Genomic DNA, 21,773 nt, shown 5'->3' on the forward strand with positions numbered 1-21,773 from the left:
ACTGCCATCTCCCAACCCACATGATCACTTGCCCAGTCACTGTAGGATTTGGATTTTTAGGACAACACACCAAGATCCTCCAGTCCACAAAGATGTCCTTTTCTAACACTCCCTGTCTTGGCCACCATCACACAGTATTGAGTTCTAGGACCCTCCACTCTGCTTCTATTCATTTACTTTCTTCAAACCCTGGAGTAAGTGTCAGAATATGGTAAAAACACAATATGGAAAGAAAATATGAGAAGGGATCTGGCACAAACCCCCCCCCCCCGCTACAGCAGTTTGGGGGCCAGGAGACAGACCCAACCTATGTGCAAGAGCAGCTGGGCAGGAAGACAAAGTGTAGTGCCCAAAGAAGGGCTGTGGGTTGGGCAATGGTGGACATTAAGACTTCCAAGAGACGGGCATGTCCCAGGAAGGAAAGTAGACCAGGGTAGTAGAAATCCCAGATGGGTAGCACATTGGATTGAGGATGGCAAGTGTCATCAACAGGAAGCTTCACACCCAGGAATCAGAGTACTGGCTGCAGGACTGGGTATCAGAGGCAGAGGTGCCTGGACTTGACTGAGGATGGCAGGGTAGCGAGAACCGAAACAGAGCTCAGTTCTCAGCAGTGGAGTACACAGGAGCCCAGGAACATCACAGGGCTCTGGGGTCTGGGAAGCTGGAATATTCAGTTCCATGGGATGAAGCGATGGAGCTGTTTAAATTCTGCCCATCTGTTGTTTGAATTGGTCCTGGAACCAGGGCCTTGCGGTGAATGGCAAGACCCAGCCTAGCTCCTGTGACCTGGGGAAAGTCACAGGAAGAGAAAGGGGAGGGCAGCTGCCTGTTCCTCTTCTTCGTACGCTTGTCAATTTCCTCCCACCTCTCCCTCCTGTCCCCACCCAGGTATTAATTATTTGTACTAACATCTGCAGCACATTGTTCAGATTCACTGCTGGTACAAAGAAAGCGTTACAAAATAAAGTCGTGTTATTGTATTGTTTGAAATGGTGCATCTTGGTTTGAAAATTGCTTACGTTTTGGAAATGTCTCTCCATCCAGCATGATTAATGTGATACATACAGGAGAGCAGCAGAGTGAGTGGAGAATTAGAGTTGGTGCCAGTTCACCTCGAAGCATTTATCTTTGCTTTTTTTCCCCCTGGTGCCTGCACTGAGCCTGAGGGTAAGCTGACACTTTTTTTTTCTTTTTTAACAAATTAAGCTTCATTTTCCTTTTCACGCGTGTGTTAAGAACCTTGAAAGGAATGAGCAATGTCTGCAGCCTCCAATACCAGCTGCTGTGGCAGGGAAGAAAGAGGTGACAATGTCCCACAGATTCGGAAAGATTGTTTAATGGGGCTGTGGCAGAGGTAACAAGCACAAAGATACTGTGCTGCCAGGACAAAGCAGGTTCTCTCTTCCCCCAGCCTCGCGCTACATGATGTAACATTTAGCTTCTGGCCTAACGTGGCATCTCTTCCCGGCTTTGATTTATTCCCACTTTTGCAAATCACGGAGGTATGTTATAGGAGATGCATTTAGAGCCGTTGTTATAGTTCATTGAGGAGCCAGGTTTTATCCCTACCAGAGGAGAATCTCCTGCATAGCAGGATGAGTGACCCAGAATAAATGGAAAAAAGGGGGGGGGGGAAAGAGAGACAGAGAGAGCAGGAATGTAGATGTTATGCTGGGAGGAAATTGTATTTACCTTGATTGAAAACTCTTTTATTATGAACATAATTTAGATCAGAATGGAAAATAGAACAACTGGGCTCCTTGCCTGGACGGGAGTGTTGCTGAGTACACAGCCGCTACAATAATGTAAGTGCATATGTGATGACTGTGTTATTGTGTTTATATACGAAAGCACTATGCTCCATCAGAGGAAATGAAAAATATCTCCATGGGTTTGCTCAGTCAGCTTCTGTAGCAGAAAATGCTTGGAGGTGTGGAATAGTAACAGTGGCCAAAATGCAGAGTCTCAAAGAACTATGCAGGTTTGCATGAAAGTCACATGTCCACTGGAAACAGTGCAATGCTGACCAGACCCTGGCATCCTCAGAATAGTTGATCCTGTATTGTGACTTGGGCGTAAGTGCTCCTTGAGCACGAATTATACCCACAGCTGATGAGTTGGGCAAAATAATGTGCAAGGCAGCAGTGCTGTCTGCAAGGAGCTTACAGTCCAGTTGAGCAGGCAAAACAAATACAGATAGAGAGATAATTAGAATTGGGGGTGGGGGGTGGATTTCAAATGAATTGCTGAAATGATCCAAATTCTAAGGGGAATATTCTAGGAATTTAGCCACTCTCTCCAGAATGTCTGTGAGTATGTGTATATATCTATACATATACACCTATATATTAACATTTTCTTTACATAGATGATATGTTTTTACCTTTTTATCCTAACACACTCAATTAGGAAGTCTCTGTTTCCTTATTTCTAAGACTTTCTCCATGTCAGAGGTACACTCCAGACCACAGAACTGAGAGTGGAAGACTTTGTCTTCACATCCCACTCTCAGCAGCATAAAGGAGTCTCTAGATGTTTTCCTTGTCAATTCAAGTTGTAATTGATGCCCCCGCCACCGGCTGTGCCCACCCCCACCCCCACCCACACCCCGCATGGTGTGGACTACTGCTAGTGCTGGAGGCGAAGTAAGGCTAAGAGGAGGGCAAAGAAAACAATCAGCTCCGAGCTTCACTCTGTGCTAGAACCATGGAATGATGCTAAAGGTTTCACCTGTTATCACATCTGATTCATGGAATTTCAGCAAGAGCAGGGACCTTGTCTTATAATCAACACTGTATCCCCTCTACCTAGAGCTGGTCTTGGCAGATAGAACATGCTCAGTAAATACCTGTTGAATGAATGAATCTTTATAGCAAACTCTGTGACGTGTATCATTACCTCATCTTACTGATGATGAAACTTCAACTCAAAGATTGAACCATCTGCACCTGGTCACACAACACATGGATACAATTACCCATATTTAAGACTAATTAGGTCTGACTCCAAAGGCCATCTTCTTTCCACATAAGCATTGTTGCTGAAAAACAGAAGGTCTAATAAGCCTGACCTCAAAGGGCTTACCATCAAATAGGGAAACAACACTTAGCATGTACAAGCTGAGAACAAATGGCCCAAGGTAGGATGTGATTAAGAGAACGGAATGCTTGTGCAAATGATTTCCCTGAGCACGCCTTACGCTCACACAGCCCCAGCACCCTTTCTCTGGCAGCAGCTACTAACCCACTCACTCCCACATCTGTACCATGAGGGGGAAGGAAACTAATTACTAACACACTTGGTTTTGTCTACCCATGTTTTTTCAGGCCAAAATAACTTACGAGTAAGAAAGTAAACAAAAATTTTAACCTTATGATACCAGTTTACACAAACTTTTTTTCTGATTTTGCTCTCATAAATTTCTATCAGATGGGTCTGGAATACTCAGAAGAGTTCCCTGCCATTTTCCTCTCTTCTTGCATCAGCTCACTGTGGTGACATGTATTACTCACAAAAGGTCGGCCATGCCTCGGACCTGAGTTAAAGACACCGTTGACAGGAGACAGGAGAGGGGTTAAGCACATAGAATCTGGGGTCAGATGCCAGTCACGTGTGTAAAATAACCACAGTTGTGAGACTCAGATGATAAATGCCACCATAGGAAGATCAGACGGTTACCACTTTAACCTGGTGATAAATTTTAGTGTCACTAATGGTGCGACAGCCAGAAATTAGGTACCTCCCAATGTAACGTAAAATGAAATACACAGCAACGCCTGTGAAGCATTCTTGCCGGAATGTTCAACCTAAATCTAATTGGGCTTTTCAATACAGGGGACAGAGGAATGGGTTAGATGACACCACAGAAAACAATCAGACAAATACAGAAGGAGGGACATTTTAAAGATAAAAGACCTGCTCTCTTCAAGCCTAAGTCATGATTTAAAAAAAAAGAGAGAGAGCAATGTTGTACTGTAAAAAAAAATGAAAGGGAGGATTTTCTAGATCAAGAGATATTTAAAGAGACATAATAGATGTGACAATTTAATTCTGGTTCAAACAAAAGAGCTATAAAGACATATGTGGAGAAGAATTGGGGAAATTTGAATATACACTGAGTTTTAGATATTGGAGAATTGTCAAGGATGATAATAATGTTATGGTTATGTAGAAAATGTCCTTACATTTTGGAGGTGCATACTGAAATACTTAAGAGTGTAACGTCGTGATATCTGTAACTTAAAGTACTTCCACCAAAATAAAAAAAGACACCAGTGCAGAAAAGTATGAATAACTATTAAATATAGATGAGGAGGACTTCCCTGGTAGCACAGTGGTTAAGACCCCGTGCTCCCAATGCAGGGGGCCGGGGTTCAATCCCTGGTCAGAGAACTGGATCCCACATGCCACAACTAAGGAGCTTGCATGCCACAACTAAGGAGCCGCAGTTAAGACCTACACCTATACGTAAGCCAAATAAACTAAAGACAATGATTTTTAATACAATTTTAAATGTGGTAAAATATACATAAGATGTATCAACTTAGCTATTTTTTAAGGGTAGATCAGGGTTATTAAGTACATTCACATTATTGTGCAACCATCACCACCATCCGTCTCCAGAACTCTTTCATCCTGCAAAACTGAAACTCTGTACCAAGTAAATGACTTCTCATTCCCTCCCATCCCCCCAACCCCTGGCAACCACCATTCTACTTTCTGTCTTTATGAATTTGACCATTCTCGGCACCTCCTATAGGTGGAATCATACAGTATTTGTCTTTTTGTGACTAAAGACAATTATTTTTACGTGGCTTCCTTCCTGTGTTCTGCCCATCACTTATGTACACTTGGCCATGGGTATTTGCCCAGTAACCCACCCAGCAATTGTACCAACACATAAGCCAGGCAATTTTACATTCAGAAGACCACCTCTTTCCCTTGACTTTTGCATTAACAATCACCATGTCAAATAAGGCCTCTGTGCCATAGCCTGTTTTCTTTGTTCAAAGTTAAATTTGTAAGATCAAAACACTCTCCAATTTGTCTGTACCAATCTCTGGAAGCCTCCTCAACGTGGTATCGGCCTGGGTCATGCGCAGCAGACACCAAAAAGAGGGGCGACCAAAGCCAGACTCAGAGAGTAAAAATAAGCAGTCAGGAGTCTGGAGACAAAGCCATGAACAAAAGATGTCAACAGGCAACATCACAGGCAAAGAAGTCTCAACTGAAGGAAGATCCACTGTGCCTTTTCAGTAGCTCCGCTGGAGCACAGCAAGGCATCACGTGTGTCAGAGGGTGCCCTTTACCAGCAAAATGTGTCCCGTGTATAAGACATATTAAGAAAATATTCTATATTCTCTCCTTTTATTGTTTAATATTAAATTAAACTAAATCATATTCCTTAATCATCTCATTTCTACCAACAGAAGATACCAAATCCAAAAGCTGAATGGAATCTCACTTAATGCAAGTGTTATTTCTTCTATTTAAACACCTTGCTTTATATTAAGAAACAAAAACTCAGGTCTTAGGACCGAGAGGAAAGAGGGATCTTTTGTCTTGGATAGTTGTTTCTCTTATGAAAAGTGATGCTGGGAATAAGAAGTCAAAACCAATTTGACCTTTGGCCCTGAAATAGCACACACTGAATATCATGAAGCCATAATTAGAAACAGTGTTCAGGAACTAATAATAATGTATTTTTCAAACTGATATTACTGTATATAAAACTTTGTAATTAATTCTGGGTCCCAGAAGAATTAATTGTTTCTCATTTTGGGAAGAGTCTGCCTTTCTGTGCCTCAGATTCTTCATATTCTTAGTCAAGGCAGTAATTTTCAAGTTTCAGAGTTCAGAGTTGAAGTCCTGACAGACATAGTCATTTTCATAATCACTGAAAAAAATCTTCCATTAAAGAATTAAGCAGTTAAATCTTGACTTTACTTCATATGAAAGTGTCATGGTCCTGAAAATCGCATCTCTAGATGTCAATTCTTATATACCACTTGGGCACATCATTATTCTTAATACACAGTTTGTTACAGAACCTCAGAATGTTGGAGACAGAATTGGAAGCCAACTACAACAAATTCTTCATTTTTCAGTTGAGGAAACTTTGGTCCAGACTAGTTTAACTCAGTTGAGTTCATGTAACTAGAATAAAAATTCCCATCTCTTGAATCTTATTTCAAGCTATTTTCCTCACACCAAATAAAAATACCTAAATAGTGAGGAAAGAAATAGTGAGAATAGTGGTCTTTAGTTAGAATCCAACTCCTAAGACATTTCCAGAGTCCTCTTGCCTGACCAAACTTCTCCAAGATGAAGGATGCTAGTTTTGGATAGGAGCTAGTTTCATTAGTTGATTGGACAACTGGCTCAAAAATAGACTGTGTTGGCCATGATCCATGTACTGAAATGCCCATCATAACACCTATGGTGCCCTTCGTAAAACAAGCTGCAATCCCTGGGGACAATAAACAATGAACAATTATAGGGACTTAATTTGAATCATGCCTGGGTCAAATTTAAGTTACAAGGCAAACAGCTTCAGTCCAACCTCCTGAAGTAAGGTAGATTCTATGATAAATTTTTAAGAGAGCAGATTCCCAGTGTCTGAATATATAGAGAAGATAATGGTAAAAGGAAGAGATTTATAGATTTCACCAAGAACCAGGATATCTTTTGGAAAATTAGAGTCCATACAGAAAAGAAAAAAAAAAAGTAGGCTATCATCTGAGATAAAAGCACCAGACTGTTAGGGTTACTTTTCAAACTTCAGAAAGTTTAAGATTAAGAAATGGGGAGAAAAATGGCTGGAAACATAATATCTGAATTATCCAAGATTCAAATAAAGCAATCAAGGAGGAAGTGCAGAACATATCTGAGCAAAATAAGGATAATAAAATAAGGATGCTGCAACTTAAGAACTAATAGATGGGAGAAGTGGTGAAAGACCAATGTAGTGTGCATAACTGCTTCACATAAACATTAAAGACTTATCAGACCAAATGGCCAGATGGAAATACATGGTAACAAATGAGGGCTGTGATATAATTAGCAAGTAAGGAACCAGATAACCTCTTGCTGCCAAACAAAAACTCCGTATAGGAAGAATATGGTGTAAGCACACGGGAGGGGATATGGCTTTGTATTTTAGGGCCTCTTAAACAAAAACAAGTTGCAGAACTTTATGAGCAAAGGAAATATGATAGAATCACTGGGGATAGAAAGTGCCATACTTAAATATCTAGATCAGAGCTTGGCAGATAACAGCCTGTAGGCCAAATCCAGCCTACAGCTTATTTCCGTATAACCTGCAATCTAAGTGAAGTTTAAAAAGGAAATGTAGGGCTTCCCTGGTGGCGCAGTGGTTGAGAGTCCGCCTGACGATGCAGGGGACGCAGGTTCGTGCCCCGGTCCAGGAAGATCCCACATGCCGCGGAGCGGCTGGGCCCGTGAGCCATGGCCGCTGAGCCTGCGCGTCCGGAGCCTGTGCTCCGCAACGGGAGAGGCCGCAACAGTGAGAGGCCCGCGTACCGCAAAAATAAATAAATAAATAAATAAAAAGGAAATGCCTTGTTTTAAAGGCATCATGTTAAAAATAAATGTGCCTGAGTAGAAAAATATCAGTGATGTCATACATAGCAGAAAAGATGCAAATAAAAAAAATTTTAAGCTAAAAAAAGAATCAGGACACATGTCTGAGGAACCAACCCCAGTATTAAAATACTTGTTAGAAACAGGGGAGCCAGAAAGATAGCAAGAGAATCAATGAGATCAACTGAGTGATGATCACAAAATAAGAAGTCCATGCAGGTCTGAAAAGGAGATAGCAGAATGAATCATCTTATAAAGGAAAGCATTAGTGACAGTCTCACTCCTAAATTAACTTTCTGTTTGTTTGTTTTTGCGGTACGCAGGCCTCTCACTGTTGTGGCCTCTCCGTTGCGGAGCACAGGCTCCGGACGTGCAGGCCCAGCGGCCATGGCTCACGGGCCCAGCCGCTCCGCAGCATGTGGGATCTTCCCGGACCGGAGCACGAACCCACGTCCCCTGCATGGGCAGGCGGACTCCCAACCACTGCGCCACCAGGGAAGCCCCTAAATTAACTTTTGAAGCAGATCAGTGACAGATACAAAATCAAATAGCAATAAATAAACTAGATGTCTTGGCTGAATCAATAATGCATTTTGTCACAATTTTCTTTCCCAAACCTGAGTAATCACTGGAAATAAATGGGCTCTACCCAAGAGTTTAGAAGACATTTCAAGGGTGAAATTTGGGATCCACCGAAACTTGTGTAGACAGATCAATTTAATGGAGCTGCTAATGTGACGAGCATTCATGAGTAAGGACCAAAGGGTATGATTCCCTGTACATTTAAGAATAAGATAGTCTGCAGAGTAAGGCAAGATAGCTTCTGAAAGGGATATTACACCTCCCTAATATTCTGACGGAAGCATGCAATAAATGTCCTCCATTTAAATACTCAGTAGGCCTGGGTGGGATACGAGTCCATGAAAAATTATGCATATTTGATAGTTTTAATTACAAAAGCAATATTTATTCTTTGTAGAAAATGTGGAAAACACAGAGAAGCAAAATGAGTTCAATTAAAATCATCCATAATCTAGCTAACCAGAGATATCCACTGTTGATATTTTGCCATATATTATTTGGGACCAAACACAGAATTTAATTAACTGTTTTATCTTAGAAGAGAACTGACACTGGCTCCCAAAAAGGAGAGAAGGGAAAGGAAAAATATTTTTTAACTTGTGCCAACTCACAAATGGATGCTAAGATCTTAACAAGAGACTGTTTACAATAAAATCCTCAGGTCTGCACATGACACTAAGTTCTTTTTAATAATGAAATATTATGCCACTTATGCAGAGGAAGCTGTGAAATTTTCACAAGACTGCATATGGGAGCAGAAAACTGGCAGATGAAATTCCTTATAGGCAAGTATAAGAGAATACATTTAGGGAAGTGTAAGACCAATTATCCTAGAAAAGTGATGGATTCCAAGGTTTTAGTCACCGTCTAGAACATGGAGCATGCCATCATTACAGACTGTACCTTAAAGACAATGTACTGATTCAACTAAAAGATTAAAAATTATGCAGAAACCAGTATTATACTCTCAAAAAGAACTGTATATCCACAGCTAGAGTGCTCTGTGCATTTTCAGTCCCGCCTTAAGAAGGGCCAAAATAATTCAAAGAAATGATCAAAGCAAGATAGGGGTAGGGAATTAAGAGGTATATTTTATGAAGAATAAAATAAATAAGCTAAAATGATGTACAGCACAGGAATATAGCCACTATTTTATAATAACTATAAATGAAGTATAATCTATAAAATTTTTGAATCACTATGTTGTACACCTGAAACTAGTATAGTACTATAAATCAACTATACCTCAATTTTTTAAAACGCTCAAAAAGGTCAAAGAAGTGAAGACACTTGCCTATGAGAGTCGGTGATTTTAACTGGTATTCTCCAGTCTCCAAAGTCTAATTGTGATAGCTGAAATCTAAGTGAAATGAAGTCTTTAAAATAGTGATATTTCTAGATTAGGCGATGCATCTTAACCTGGGGTGCATGGCCTTTAGAATGGCATGCACATTTTTCTATACATATGTATTTACATATATCTGTATATAAATATATATAAATAAAAATTGTATATATTTATGATACGTATATATTTCTTCTGTTGATTAGATGCCTAGTTATCATCAGATTCTTAACAGTGGTCAAAACCCCAAAATCTCAAGAACTAGTGGTCTAGATGGTAAGGGTATGGATTCAGTCACTAATTCCTGGGAGCAGACCTTGAGGCTTGCAAGAGAAAGTTTTAGAATAAATCAAGTTGTGTTTATCCCATGAAAAATAAATGTGAGGAGCTCATTTCCCTGAGAAAGGCTGTAGAAGAAGAAGACGTAAACTTACGAGACTGTTCGAGGGAGATGTTTTAGGTAGATCTCTGAGTTTCTGATATTGGGGCTCCATGAGGGCAAAGAGTGAGGTCTCTTTTCTTTGCTGCTCTATGCCTAGTGCTTAGAACAGGGGCCTGGCACGTAGTAAGCGCTCACTAAATACTTGCTGATCACTCAGGAGCTGGTGGGATCTTGTTGGCGCCATCAGAGGTAGCGCTGTCTGAATGCAGGGTCTTCCGCTGGGTGGCATTTCTGACATTCACAAGGGTGAGGCTCTTTCCCTCCTTCTCTCTTTTCCCATATCCTGATCTCATTTTCTCACTTGATCGTCTACCACCAGGAGGGCATCTAGATTGTGGAAGAGAACAGGCACCACATCAGCAAAGAACCTCATTATTTTGGCCTTCGAAGAAGACAGGAAAAAAGACCTAGAAATGAAATATCAAAGAATTTATGAACATAAAACAGGTAGGTACCACTGTTAAATAGAACACTGTCAAGCAGATTAATTAGTTAACATTTGGAAAGTGCATTGAAGATGAAAATTGCCAAATAAGGGCTTTGCATGTTGAATCAGTTTCTCATTTGTTATAACTGGGTGGCATAAGAAACAATTCCACTAATAGTTGAGACAACTGTTATGCCCAAAACAGGCTATAGAAGGTCTTTGGCCCTCAGAAGACTGAGCCCAGCGTAGCCCCGCTTTAGGATTTAGGGAGAGCATCTTCCCCCAGTATCTGCGAGGTTACAGCTATGGAGCTACCATCCCTGCTGTTCTCTGCTTTTGTTTGCCAATCCCTCTGCTACAGGCCTCTTGCAGGAGACCTCTTAAGGCCAGGTGAAGGCTTTATAAATAGCTTTGTTAGAAGCTTCCAACCCAACTTTCGATTCTGTTAAAATGGGATTTCAGCCAACCTCCCCTGGATGGATGGAATTCCATTCTTCTACAATATTGTGATATTGAGCTATCCAGGTATTCTTGAAACCCAATAGGACAAGAGCCAGAGCTCAGTACCAAGAGCTAGCTCGGCCTGTGCAGTCAGAACAGATACTCTCCCTGGAAGCAGGTGTCATTGAAGAGAGAATCCCGGATCAGAAATCATCTGGACTGGGTGGCTGATAGCATGTGAAACCAAATTCTTTCAGTATAATTTGTCTCTGAAAAAGAAAGGGTTCTACATGTTTGATGTAGTTTTATCTATTTATACAGGATTTTTCTTTTGACCAACACTTGTTTTGATTTACTTAAGTTTTAAGATCCCTCCTACTTCCAAAAAGAACTGAGACAGCTTATAGATTAAAACAAAGTACAAACACACTAAAGCAGCCGGGGAGAAACTAGGACAGATAATGCATTCCTATGCTGGAATTCTTAGGACACAGTGAATATACGTTAGTAAAAAAAAAAAAGTATTGGAACTGAGGTTAAAAAATCCTGGGCTCTAGTCATAACTCTGTCCCTAATGAACTGTGTGGTCTTATGCAATCATTATTCCACTGGCAAAATAAAGTCTCTCGAAGTCTTTTAACGTGATCTTTTTAAGTGTTTAAAGAATAACGTTCTGGCATTAGTAAGTCAGGCAAAATGGAGTGGGTGAGGTTGTAGGGGGAACCGTTAAGAGATTGAAGTGTGATCCAGGTCCAGCAGGGATTAACAGTAGAGATGGACACAAAAGGAAGCAAAAAAGCTGTTTAAGGAAAACTTGACAAAACTTGGAAATTGACTGGATATGAGAAGGAACAAGATGATTCAAAGATACTGTGAGTGTTTGTGGCTGGGAGCGTGATATCGCTGTGAGTAGAAAGAGGAAAATGTTTCTAGAAAAGGAAGTGCAGCCAGGACAGAGCAGAGTGAGCTTGTCACGTGGAGTTTGTGATGACCGGAAACCATCCAAGGGAAAGATCTATCATGGAGTCATGTCTGGTGCCAGCTGCACCCAAGGCAGGAGACACTCTCTCTGAAGTCATTAGTACTTCAGTGAAGGAGCAGATGAGCACAAACAGGAAGTGTGCAGGGGAGTGGAGTGCTGAGGGCTGAGTCCTGAGTTAACCTGGTTACTCAGTACCAACCGAGCCTTTGTTTCTGTCATTAAAGGGTTTTAATCTTTGCTCTTCTCAGGTATGTTCAATCCCATTCAAAGAGAGTGCCTGCTGGAGAAGACAAGCAGAGAGATGAGAAACTGAGTTTCTGGTGGGTGTTCACCTGGCCTGATTGGCTGAGTTGTACTTTTCTCGCTTTCTTGCGCCTTTTATTGGATGGTGCCACTTAGCGGAAGGTCCTCTTCTGGATGCACGTTGACACCGGGCAACCTGGCATTTCCTGAACTATGTAGGTAGACTCAGTGTGTTTCATCCAACTGTGTTTTATTTTCATTTTTCCAAGTCTGCCCCTGTCCATTCCAAGCTCCCGGGCTTCTAAGAGTCATCTTTTGTGCTGTGCTCACTGCCAAGCTTCTCCAGAAACCTTGGGCAAGTTAAGTCAGGAGTTTGTTAAGGTCTCTTTCCTCCCATTTATCAAGAGCAATTGCACAGATCCTGTATTCAACCCCATGATCTCTTACCCTAGAACAGTACCCAACTTTGTTAATCCTCAGAGGCAGGTAGATAGTACTGGGATTTTCCATTGCAGGATATATACTACCACCCACATAATAAATTATAGAACAATGTACTAAACTACCAAAATACTCATCATCAAAAAAGAAAAGCATTTTTTATTTTCCTTTTAGTCTTTCCCCTTCTAATCTCGGCATCAAACATACCATAGTAAAAAAGAGGTAAATGTGTTTTATGTTAGAATAATAAGCTTCTCTGAATATAAACTGGATATCTTTTTGGTATGACACACATTTATATAACATATATACTAATATATAATTATCAATATATATAATAATGGAGTATTTTCCTGCGGGGTAGGCTGTAATGTATATGTCTTAGTAATTGTAAAACTTGATGGCATGCAAATCTAAAACATTTTTTCAATAACAGAGTATAAATGATATTTTTGAAAATTTATTTATTTATTTATTTTTGGCTACAGTGGGTTTTTGTTGCTGTGTGAGGGCTTTCTCTAGCTGTGGCGACAGGGGGCTACTCTTCGTTGGGGTGCGCGGGCTTCTCATTGCTGTGGCTTCTCTTGTTGCGGAGCTCGGGCTCTAGGTGCGTGGCCTCAGTAGTTGTGGCTTGCGGGCTTAGTTGCTCCACGGCATGTGGGATCTTCCCGGACCAGGGCCCGAACACGTGTCCCCTGCAATGGCAGGCGGATTCTTAACCACCGCGCCACCAGGGAAGCCCCTATAAATGATATTATCAATGTAGTTGATGCTAACATTTGCTAAACCAGCTTTTCTAATGATATTCATTTATGACACAAATACAACAATAAGACCAGACGTGGGAAGAAATAATGTGTGTCATAGAAAAGAAAGGAACACCCAAGGATATAAATTCGACATGATTTTGGCTTTCTTGGAGAGTTGTCAGTGGTAGAACATTATTCCTGGTAGCTCTGGTGATCCAGGAAGAAGATTCTCCCGTCCGTGGTTCTCAGCTACTCGTGAACTGAAGTCAGTCAGAAACAAGTGAATGCTCGGGGCGGTTGGAGAGCAGAGCAGCCACAGCAAAATGGTTCTTCTCTCTGCACACTCAGAGGGCAAACTCAGATGAAACAGTCTAAGGGCAGAAGACGGTGGAACTCCACCCACGAGGTAAAAGTAAAAGAGAGCACGTGTGTGTTTGAGACAAAAAAAGAACAGAGCTGTTGGAGCCTCCAACAGAGAAGCATTAGCCTTCGGAAGAACGAGATCCCTGTATTTCTCACTTCTAAGAATTATTTGCACCATCTCTGCCCTGACATATCATCAAATATTTATTTTGAATGTAAGTGGAAAGTTCTGAAAGTATAAGAGGAAAATTGCTAGAATTAGAACCAGTCGGTTACATTGTCTCTATGCTACTTCCTAGCCCTGTGGCATGAAGCAAGTTATTTAACCTCTCTGCCTGTTTTTTATTTGTTTTTTTTTCTTTTTCATTTTTTTTTATCTTTCTGAGCCTGTTTTTTTTTAATCAGTAAAATGGGAATAGTAATTATAATGTGTCCCTTACAACGTTGTCATCGAGATTCATGAGAGAGTGTAGCTGGAAAGAATTTTGTAAATTTTGAGTGCTAGGCCAATGCAGTTCTTAGCAATTCTCTAAGACCAGTGGCATGTATTTATCTATTTATGATTGATATTGAGCTCAGTGCCTTGGGGATGAGCAAGGTCACTCAGGCAGTTGTGGGGGTGATTTGTGAAGAGTTCCACCAGCGTTTGGGGAGACAGGGTCTGTGGAAGGTGGCAATGAGACTACAGGAGGCTGCACGAAGGGGATCGGCTCTGTAGAGGCTGTCTCTGTCTGACCCTGGATTCCAATGGCCTTCCAGAAGTTACAGTGGTAGGGGTTTGGTGCCTATAACAAATGTACCTCTGGGTGGCTTCCTTGCTGGAGAAAAGGGGGTGAGAACCTCACTGATCGAGCGCTAATTCCCACCTCAGCCTGACCCCAGCTGCCACTGGGTGTCATTGTGAAGAATGACTGCTGGAGTCGTCCCACCCAGACCCTCTGGTGTCCCTGAAGGTCTGTGCACAGGGGTCCTTGGTCATCGCTAGTTCAAAGGGATGTAGACAAGAAAAATGGGAACAGTGACCAACAGGGTCTTATGTTTAGTTAGCTTATTTCATTCTGCTGACTCAGCCCGCCTCTTTTTGTTTTTAATCTTTCTTTCCTTGCTCCAGGCCTTTCTTCTCCATGTTTCTCCTTTTTGCAAACTCTCTTCCTTCCTTTGGACTTCCCTCCTTTTCTCATGCTTTTAAATCATTCTTCTCCCTTTCCCTTTAAATGGTCATTGTATTAAATCAAAACATTTCAATATCTCTTATGCAAAATAAATAGGGTTTTAGACTCTCTGCTCTTAAAATATATAAACAAAAATAATTTACAAAAAAATGAAATTAGGTTCATTTATTTAATGTAATGATCTTTTTTTTTTTAATGTCAGAGGCCCTTGATAGGAATTTGAACTTTAAGCAGTTTTAAGTGTTAAAAAGTCCACAACTGTCACCACAAAAAATTCCTGAAAAACTCCTTCATGAAACATATCACTGTAAAGCAGATTGTATCGTCCCATAGAAACCAGTTTGTAATTAGGGGTTGTGTTCTTGATCAAGGACTTAAATTCAATAAATCATAGATATGACCAACAATAAGTCATAAAGGAAAAGACACAACAATAAAATTTTATAGGCATTTGAAATAGTAAAATTAGGCCCCAGGTCTTATAAAATGAGCAAAAATAGAGCATGCACCATGACTACGACCAGACCCTAACCTGCTATTAACTACACTGATCACATAAAAATACAACTCTACCTTGTCATAAATTTGACTAAAAATTAATATATATAATGGATATTAAACATTTGATTAGCAATAACTTTGTGTGCTGTCCTTGACTTTAGAAAAACTTTCTAGGGAGCCTTTGGGTGAGTTGAGCCTCCTTACAACGCCAGCTGGTGAGCAGGGACTAGGTCAGAGCGTGGTGTTGGCCTTGGATGGGGTTCTGTTTTACACTCAATTTAGTCACTGAGACAAGTGAACATTCTAATTAAATTTGTAGGGGAGTGACTTCCCTGGTGGTGCAGTGGTTAAGAATCCACCTGCCAGGGCTTCCCTGGTGGCACAGTGGTTGAGAGTCCGCCTGCCGATGCAGGGGACACGGGTTTGTGCCCCGGTCCGGGAAGATCCCACATGCCGCGGAGCGGCTGGGCCCATGAGCCATGGCCGCTGAGCCTGCGCGTCCGGAGCCTGTGCTCCACAACGGGAGAGGCCGCAACACTGAGAGGCCCGCGTACCGTAAAAAAAAAAAAAGAATCCACCTGCCAATGCAGAGGACATGGATTCGACCTCTGGTCTGGGAAGATCCCACATGCCACGGAGCAACTAATCCTGTGCGTCACAACTACTGAGGCTGTGCTCTAGAGCCCGTGAGCCACAACTACGGAGCCCGCGTGCCACAATTACTGAAGCCTGCGTGCCTTGAGCCCGTGCTCCGCAACAAGAGAAGCCACCGCAATGAGAAGCCCGCGCACCACAACGAAGAGTAGCCCCCTCTTGCTGCAACTAGAGAACGCCCACGTGCAGCAACAAAGACCCAACACAGCCAAAAATTTATTTATTTATTTATTTATTAAAAGAAAAATTTGTAGGGGATGTTCCACAACTTTAAGATCTTGTTTAAAGTTAATAAGGATCAGAAGCTGGAAAAGTGGACGGACCTCAAAAGAATGAGATTCAATAGGGATTTATGATGAGATTGTCATCTCAGTAGAAGAACATTTCCTGAGGTCTCATCAAGCTAGGGGAAATACAACTGTTGTGTAAGAGGTTTAAAAGTAGTAAAAGGGCTGATCATAGATAAGGTTAATACCCTAAGTTAAAAGACATAAGTAAACATAAAATAGGCACATTTTGTAAGTATAACACATAGACATTAAATAGTCAATAAAAGCAGTAACTTAAGATTTGGGGGTTCCCCTAACCCCTCTGCCTACTGTAGCAGAGCACACAGCACCTGTGATGTCACCCAGTGTGACAATAGAGAGTGACATGGCTGTCTTCCTGCTCAGCTGTGTGTTCCCTGTGTCTTCCCGTCTTCTACCAAGCTGACCAATAACAAGCCCTCAGTAAATGTTTGTTGAATGAAAGGACAAATTAACACTCTTTTTCAGTGAGAAGCACTTGAGTAGGAGTCAAAAGCCCTGAGTTCTAAACCCCCCTCAACCACTCACTGCAACTGGATCTGGAATAAGTTCCAGTGAGGGGGTCCCTCACCTTTTGAATGCAAAGGACCACATTTATTACTCCTTCCGATGTTGGGCTCATGCCACAAAAATACTGGACTGCCAAATCCCTTTCATTAGGCGATCCTTTATAGCTTTCCCTTGAGACAACCAGCGTTAGCACACTAAGTCTATATGATTAGTGCCAAGGGCTGAAAAATTACATTTTTATAGTCTATACAGTTTATCATTGGTAAATATTCCCCCTGTTAAAGGTGAAAACAGATGATTGCTACCCTTACATAAATATATTCAGAGTCTCCAAGGTGAAAGCAATCTTGATGGTATCTGTGGGGCCTTCTCATCCTAACTTTGAAATCTGAATAATTTGGGGTTAGGGCCTAGAGAGGAAAAGCTAGGATGTGATAACAGTCTACATCCAAACATATGTAATCATGGATAAGTATTCGTGAAATATAGGAAAAGTGAAAACAGGGAAAGAAAATATGAAAGGAATTATCTATTTAAATAGAAGAAATAGGGATGTACATTTTTAAAAAACTCTCGACAGCAAGCATTTCCACGCACAACACAGAATTACCCAAAGAGACATCAGTGAATCCCGTGGTCCTCTAGAAGGGACTTGAAAAACACATGGTCCTCCCTCAGCAGCCAAAGGGCCAGGAATCCATTCCATGGCGTTTCTGACTGGACAATGCCAGCCTGGGATTTGATGAGTGAGACCCCAGGGCAATGCCTCCCAATCCAAGTGTAGACGGAAAACTACCTTAATCATTAGCTATATTCTCAGAGGATGAAGAGTAGAGGGGAAGAGGAGCATAAGAGAAGGGGGAGAAGCCAAGCCACAGACACTGCCCTGCTGGGAGACGCAGGAGGAAGTATTGAAAATGCCCCCCTGGAATCCAGAGGGAAAGGCCTAGGACCACAGCATGCTCTAGGTCGTCCCCAGGTGCGACACAGCTGCTTCAGGACTGGGAGAGCTCAGGAAACACGCTCTTCCTTGCTCTGCCTGAGCTGCCCCATGCATCCAATGGAGACAGCCATTTTGCCTCATTCAACTGGGGTAAAAGGAGGCATAGGTACTTTGAAAAGTTGAAGAAGTTGCTAAACTATGGCTTTTAAGAAAGGCATAAACAGCTCTGTATATCTGGGGTGAAAGAGCACTTTTGCATAAAGGCTGAGGTGTGGGCTGCTGGCTGCCTCTTCAGCCCTACGATGCTCTGATCCTGGGGCCGGGGACAGCGGGTTCGCAAAACCATCACCTCCGGTGTTGTTGCTGTGCTTAGGAAATCAGGCCCAGAAAGGGTAGCCTTTTCTGACAAGAGCTTTAAAAAAAAGAAAAAGAAGAAGAAAAAAAAAGTTTCCAAATTGTTCTTCCCTTTAAAGTACAAAGAAAGAATAAAAGAACTGAAAAAAAGGAAGACAGAAATCACAGAAGAAAATAAAAAGATGAGGGTAGATTGGAAAATTTGAAAAATGAGGGAAGAGAATAAGAAGGGGAGAGAGGAAAAGATCAGAGAGATAAAAGAGATTTGTGGAGAAGAAAAAAAAAGAGGAACTGAGAGCAGATACAGGCCAACTTGAAAAGAAATGGAAGAATGTGTAAAAAAAACCGACTTCACTGAGCACAGGAATAAAAAGCAATGCCAAATAAAAGGCAAAAGAAAAAAGCACTAAAATGAAAGAGCTATCAGAAAGGGAAAATGTCATATAGAGATAAAAGAGATTTTTTTAAAATGGGGGTAAAAAAATCCTCCAAACATTTTTATTTAGTTAGCCAAGGAAGAATATGAATTCAAGAGGATAGGGAGATAAGAAAAGGAATGACAAACAGTCATACAAGAAATTAAATAATATTAAAGAAAAGAACAAGGAAGAAAGGAGACAAATGATTTTGGCAAAAGAGAAACTCTTATATAAGAAATTTCAGCAGCTAAATTAGGTTAAAACCCTTTGTAAACATCATCCTCAATCAAAAGCATGTATTGAACTCACTTTGAACCTGGCAAACACAGGTAGGGAGAACACAGAGGCCCTTTAAGGAGGAGAGAAGACAAATCAGAAAACAAAAGTAGTTAACCTGGAATAAAAGCTCCAGGGCGCACAAATCAGTCTTTTATCCTGTCACCTGACACAGAGAAGGCATCCTAAAAGTATCTGTGGAATGAATAAATGAATGAGTGCATGGATGGGTGGATGGGTGGATGGATGGATGGATGATGGATGAATGAATTGGTAACTCTGTGGAGTTTCAGGAGCCTCCTGTGTGTCTATAACTCCTGATGACACAGAAACATTCTCTGCTCCCCAATGTGGAAACTCCTCTTCCTCCTTTGTTCTGCCAGCAAAAATGACAAAATCTCTGTGATCCATGGGCTACTCACCAGGGAGTCATCCCAGTCCCATTTCCCATTAGCAGGGGAGAAGGGAAATGTAAAAGTTTTTAACTTTTCAAAGCATTTCTAGACTAGCTCATTTTATCCCTGGCAAGTTGAGTGAGGCAACATAATTATCTTTCATTAAAATCAACTTTGAGGGCTTCCCTGGTGGCGCAGTGGGTGAGAGTCCGCCTGCCGATGCAGGGGACACGGGTTCGTGCCCCGGTCCGGGAAGATCCCACATGCCAAGGAGCGGCTGGGCCTGTGAGCCATGGCCGCTGAGCCTGCGCGTCCGGAGCCTGTGGCCCGCAACGGGAGAGGCCACAACAGTGAGAGGCCCGCGTACCGAAAAAAAAAAAAAAATCAACTTTGAGAAGTCTAGTGGTCATTTTAATGACCCCAGAAAAAGAAAACAATACCAGTCATGGGATAAGACGGGCTAAATTGTAAGATTCCCTCAACACCTGAATAAGAGAGATTTCAGCACTACTGTGATTGAAGACAATTTAGCTTCACTCAGGATTCTTTGAAAAAGTGAGAGGTTAGCTGGGTTTTAAAATTTGAAAAAAACAGGGCTTGAGGATATTCGACTAGGAAATGGAAAACACACAAGCGTGAGCACCCACCATTATCGTACACGTAAAGCAGTCAAAATCAACACTGAGAATTCTAGTGCCATTTAAGTGGCCTTGAATGAGGACCCAAAAACTCTCTCCACTCACTTCAACTGTTTTCGTAATAGAATCTACTTCCTACCTACCACAGCCTAACACTAAATTTAGAGCATTTTTTTTTCCTTTTAGGGATACCCTTTATAAGGCAAATACTGTGATAAACCTAGGGAGACACTAAGCAATAATTAAAAATGATTAAATGTGTATCAATCTCAAACTTGAAGTTATACAACTGCAAAGGTTAGTTACAAAATAGAGTTTGTATTGCAGGGAGTGGTCCTAAGACCTGCAAGGGAATTTTTCATCATTTCCTTGAGAGCCAGAAAAGCAATACCAACAACTATGGCCAAGCTTCAGAAGAGCAACTCAGAGCTAGACAAATATGTTTTTATGTCATCCCAGAGACTTTCAAGCTGCATATTAAGTATGGCATATTTAAATAAATGCATTTAAATTTATGGCATGGTAAGCCATGTTCATTTCAAATTGTCAAGAAATCCATTAGATAAATAGCATAGACTTGTCCTTCTAAAAAATATAATATTAAATTGGGAAATATTTTAAATAGGATTTTAAAGAGTTGCTCATATTAATGGAACTAATTACTGAAGGTTGTCATGTATACTATCAAGTTTCTTCTCTGTTTGAGAATAAATGGATTTCCTTTCATGTCTGCTTTCTTCAGATCAGAAATAATCCAGGTGTTGAGAGAGCCAGTGGTATGTTGTTACTACCCTAACTTAAAAAAAATCAAAATATTAATATCAGTTTCTAAAGTGAGTACAATTATTTAATTTATGTAATATGACTCATTTTCTAAGCTTGTGCTACTGGAAATGGATATTATTATTCTCTTCAATTGAGCAGAGTTTAAACTCAGACTCACATATAAATGAGGGTCACAGAATCAGAAATTAAGATGGGTTATACAAGAAGAGAATAATAGAATGTTCTTGGAATTGGAAGGAACCTTGGCAATCATCATAGGTGCTTAATAAATATGTCAATTGGAAAATGTTACCAATAATGAAAAAAAAAACTGGATTTTGGAAAACAGTGCCAATTATATGTGAATCCATCCTAATCACTGGCTATTTTCAGCAATTCCGGTTTAAGTGGTCAAACTTTTTTTTGCAGTGTAAGGCAAATAGGAACTGCACAATAACATACCCATGAGTCTGAATGAGTTTTTGCTGTTGAATTTGTTGCTGGAAATCACTTTTTAGTGGCCACAGTCTCCTTCAGGAGCCTCTTAATGAGACCTAGGAGGAAAAAAAGATTGGAAGATGATGATAAAAAATGATACTGCAGGGCTTCCCTGGTGGCACAGTGGTTTAGAATCTGCCTGCCAATGCAGGGGACACAGGTTCGAGCCCTGGTCTGGGAAGATTCCACATGCCGTGGAGCAACTGGGCCCGTGAGCCACAACTACTGAGCCTGCGCGTCTGGAGCCTGTGCTCCACAACAGAGAGGCCGCGATAGTGAGAGGCCCGCGCACCGCGATGAAGAGTGGCCCCCGCTCGCCACAACTAGAGAAAGCCCTCGCACAGAAACGAGGACCCAACACAGCCAAAAATAAATAAATAAATTTATTAAAAAAAAAAAATGATACTGCAAAAGGTATGCAGTTAGGCTGAAATGGACCAGAAACATTGATCCACTGACCTACCTAAAAGGTAAAACATTCCTTGCTACAAAGTGGACCTTTTCTCATCAACTTTTTAAGAGCTCCTTAGGGCACTCTTTAACGCCACATAAAAAGTGTTTGCCAAAGGAACCCTGGGGTACTAGAAGGTTGTAAGTGACGAGCTAATTCTCAGAAGAGCTTTGGCTATATTGGATCACCATAGTATCAAGTGAAGAGTGCCACAGGACCTCAGAGCCCTTTTCCTGCTGAAATTTACTCAGTCATGATCATCCTATCAT

General features: G+C 41.2%; 1 long non-coding RNA gene across 1 annotated transcript; it reads left to right on the forward strand.

The window, feature by feature from the left end:
* The first annotated feature begins 1,052 nt into the window (after nt 1-1,052).
* LOC125960644 (uncharacterized) lies at nt 1,053-12,136 on the forward strand. Its single transcript, XR_007470511.1, has 3 exons — nt 1,053-1,170; nt 1,733-1,808; nt 12,073-12,136. It is a non-coding gene; the product is annotated as an uncharacterized LOC125960644 (long non-coding RNA).
* Nucleotides 12,137-21,773: the final 9,637 nt, after the last annotated feature.

This window comes from Orcinus orca, chromosome 12 (assembly GCF_937001465.1).
Source record: "Orcinus orca chromosome 12, mOrcOrc1.1, whole genome shotgun sequence".
NCBI lineage: Eukaryota > Metazoa > Chordata > Mammalia > Artiodactyla > Delphinidae > Orcinus > Orcinus orca.